At 38.1% G+C, this 4054-nt stretch overlaps 1 protein-coding gene across 1 annotated transcript in view; it reads left to right on the plus strand.

The window, feature by feature from the left end:
• Positions 1-246, plus strand: part of CYTL1 (cytokine like 1) — a 4161-nt gene extending 3915 nt beyond the window's left edge. Inside the window, exon 5 of the transcript XR_003572128.1 lies at positions 235-246. The gene's annotated coding sequence lies outside the window, so the exon portion shown is untranslated. The remainder of the gene's footprint in view (positions 1-234) is intronic.
• Positions 247-4054: the final 3808 nt, after the last annotated feature.

Below are 4054 nucleotides of genomic sequence, written 5' to 3' on the forward strand. Positions count from 1 at the left end.
GGGGGAGGGGGAACCACTGATAAAGAGATCTAATTCACTTTTAATTTGCCAAGAAAGCATCCACTTCTCCCTTTCAGTAAGACATTAAGTTTATCAACTTTTTAATTTACCATTATGCCAGGTACATAAGGAGCAGTGGAGCTATTCATACAGCTGAGCATTTATTCCTGCAACACAGCAACCCATGCTCATTAGGGCCCTGGCCAACAGGGAGACTGTGGAGGGATTAAGAAGGACATATTTGTTGTAATTTGCCAACTGGCATCTTGCCTAGTTATTGCAGAATATTACTAAAAGCACATCATTAAGAAAGTGCACTCAGTTTTTACAGTCATTAGGGAAGAATTGCAGAAAAACAAAGCATCTGTTCTGTTTTCTTGCTTGTTGAAGGAGGTTTGTTGTAAGGAGCAGTCAATACTCAGACTAGGCTTTCTTTTTCAGTCTTCTCTCTCTCTCTGCAAGAAGCTTCACTAAAGACCTGCCCTAGGACTCCGTTATATTATATTATCAAAGGGAATTCCAAAGCCTTGGGGACTGTCTCTGCAAAACTATTAAAAAATATTTATTTCTAATTTTGCCAAAAATTTACAGATCAAGTTTACTAGAAGCAACTCTTTTCCCTTCTTTTTTTCCAGACTTAGTTAAATGGGTTTTACTTAAGTGGGCACTCTGTTCACATAACTCCTCATACGTTGTTTTTTGGTGAAATTAGGAAACATGGCAGCCTTTGAATTAGATCATTCAGGGTGACGAGATTCCACTGACTTGCTACAGCATGTGACTTGCTACTAATTATTGTAGTACAAATCTTGTGAATTTTTTTTTAAGCAAAGGAAAAACATTAATGCAGCATTGAGGAGGGATCTGATCTTTCAGGCTGTACACTTCACACTTTGAGCAGAGCATTAGTTTGTGCAAACACCAGGCTTAGGAGTGCCCATTTGCCCATTGCACCTTTTCCAATACTTGTGGTATTTGTGGGTTGTTCTAATGGGATGCTGACAGAGATTTTTCAAAAATTTGCTAAAAAGCTAAAGTCTTTTAAATAATATCACCTTACAAACATTTAACCACTGTACTTTGACCAACATTTTTTTTCCACATTAAAATCTTCTCATTTTTGGAGTATATGGCAGTGCAAGTGAAAATTACAATGGACAAGCTCCAGCAACTTCATTTGTGTGACATTTTGGATTCATATTTGAAGCTTCCTATGGCCAGGAACCCTGTGCCATCCAAGATTTTACTCTTAGCTCACGAGAGTAAACAAAACAGACTGCAAGGGAGCCGTTGGTAGTTAAGTCATAATTCAGGGACAAAGTCCAGAGGAAGGTCAGGATCTTATTATCAAAAGATTTTTCGTAGTCTAAGTTTCCTCAGCATAGGGTAAGTAATACAACAATGAACACAAAACCTATTAAAATATCTATCTTTTCAATACAGATAACTATACAGACCTATACCCTGAAATGTTGCTTCATATTTACAGGTCTGTAAAGAGGATATGTTCAGAGATGTAAGAGTATTTTGAAGCCAAACAGATGTGAGGGGAAGAAAAACCTCTCCAAAGATGATTTGCAATAGATTGAAATATATAAACATTACTTCATTAATATTCAAACACAGAAAAAAAAAAGTCAAAGTCATAGAACAAGAAAGGAGCTCAAGTCTCTTAAAGCACTTCTTGAACCCAAGACTAACCTGGCTATCCCAGGTCATTCCTAGTAGCAGCTGACCTGAAAGACTTTTATGAAAAAGTTGCTCTAGAAAGCCCACAACAGTTCAAATCAATCCATTCCAAACCCCCCTTTTGTTACAAAGTTTTACCAGGTACCCAATTTGCCCTCTCAGCATCTAAATCCTTTGTTTCCTTATTTGTTCATCACAAAAATGGGGATTGGACTGTTATTTTTTTTGTCTTTGCAGCAGATGTCAGCATGCTGAAAGACTTCTGTCTCTCCCTATTCTACAAGTCCAGTTCTTTCAATCTTTCTTCATTGGTCAGAGGTCTAGAAAACATGTTCCTTCTTGTTGCCTTTTTTCTAGCTCTATTCACTTGCCTCCCACCTCTTTTGAAGCACAGTGCTTGAAGTTAAATATAGACATCCAGCTGAGGCTTTATCAGTGTCAAGTAGTGTAGAAAGAAAGATTTATCAGTAATGTTGTGAAAACAGTAGATTACAAATGAAAAATTATCTCCAAGTATCTGGAGACAATGTTTTACTTTTTAATTTAAATTTTAAGATAGATATAGAAAGGTAGAGTACAAGCTGGTCTCACTACTCTATACTAAAGAAAATGTTTTGAGGAAAACAAAAAATAAACAAACAAGAACAACAGATAATGAAATGCAATGGCTGCTCCTTTTGCTCTCCTCTCCTAACTACTGAACATTTGCCTTCCTAATCAGAGTGGCTGCAGCTAAATTGGTTTTTTTGGCAATGGTCTCTGGCCTATGCTATCCCCTAGACCTTCCAAATTTGTTTGCAAGAGCGGCATCTGCCCCAGGTCAAAACTGTGTCCAGAACTGTTATAACAATTTCCAGGTATAACAAGGCATGTTTCAATACCTGGAATGTTCCTAACACTAAGCAAATAAATAAAAGACTGATTTTGGAACACAGTGGTTCAGTTGTTCTCCTGAGAGAAGAGTGGTGCTTTCCAGACTGTTAATGTATTTCATACTCTTATTGAATTCAAACACAAAACATGAAGCAGCCCAGGGAACAGATCCCAAATCTTCCCAGTTTTCTTATGACTTTCCCACTGAATAAGTACTGGATAAATGAGTTGGAAAGGTGTTATTCCTACTTAGAGAGAAAGGGAAGCAAGAATGTAATTTTAAGCAAGCCAAGGTCAGATAGAACACTGATGACGTAGAAAGGGAAAAAATGTTATTTGGGCATCACAACTTTTTTCATTGTTTGTTTTCCACTGATTAATACAGAAGGATCTTTTTCTGCAAATGCAGAATTTAATCTTTTTTTTTTTTTCCATTGTGAGTTCTCTGAGGTCCATAAGTGTTTTCCTGTTCCTGTCTTCTTATGACAGCTAGATGGCTGGAAAGATGGGAGCTTGGAAAGCTCGGGGCTTGGAAAGCAGGTTGTTTATCAAAATTTATTCCTTGATCATGACACAGAGGCCAGGTCAAGGGAGCAAAAAATACACTCACTGTTCCATATCCTCCCTCTTCTAGTGAATAGGTTTATAACTCAAGTCCCAAGCCATACATCTGGGATTTAGCTGTATTTAGTGCCTCCAAGCATCTCTCTTTGTCTCTTAGTTTCTGTGAAGTGTACTGCTTGCTTTAGTGTCCTCCTCTTACATTTTAATATAAAGCCATAATTAATTTTTTTATTTGTTTAATTTATTTTTTAGAAGACCTGCAAACTCAGTTCTAGACTTAAGAATGTCATGAGTACCTTTTATTCAGCCTTTACATGCACCAGGATGTATATCCTAACCCACCTACAGCTAGTGTAATTCAGAGTAGGGCTAAGCAATAGCTACTTCTGCGGATATGGCACATAGTTGCATTTATGTAGCACTTTCCTTCACTCAGCGTTTTTATCCCCTTTAAACACCACTGCCTCATTTTCATATTAAATATCTGAATGTGCAGCACCAAAGAAGTCCTAGAAGCCTGTGTCCTAAGCTTCTCCAAGCTTGTATGGACACTAGGAGAAAGTCTATGGCCAAATTACTTCCAGCATGGGGTACATATGCCATCTTTGAAACCCTCTTTGTCAAAGGTAAAAAATGTCATGAAGTGATGAACGAAAAAGGAAGAATGAGAGCATGACAGTCTGCAGGAGAAGCAAGGTTGGGTAAACTTCCACCATGGCTACAAAGAGCAAGCAGAAGGTCAGAGCTGCATCTTCCCCCTCTCCCATGCCCCAACTCACTGCTCAGCACTTGGGAGAACAATTGTCTAGGATAAACTTGACATAAATCTTGACATTTTGCCATGACCTACAGAGTCAAAAGTCTTCAGCTGATCCTAAGGGTCACTTGGCCACGTTGCCTAAAAAGATAGGAAAGAATGGCGATGAGA

This window comes from Empidonax traillii, unplaced genomic scaffold (assembly GCF_003031625.1).
Source record: "Empidonax traillii isolate 1590-97213 ecotype Southwest subspecies unplaced genomic scaffold, ASM303162v1 scaffold336:size770142, whole genome shotgun sequence".
Lineage (NCBI taxonomy): Eukaryota > Metazoa > Chordata > Aves > Passeriformes > Tyrannidae > Empidonax > Empidonax traillii.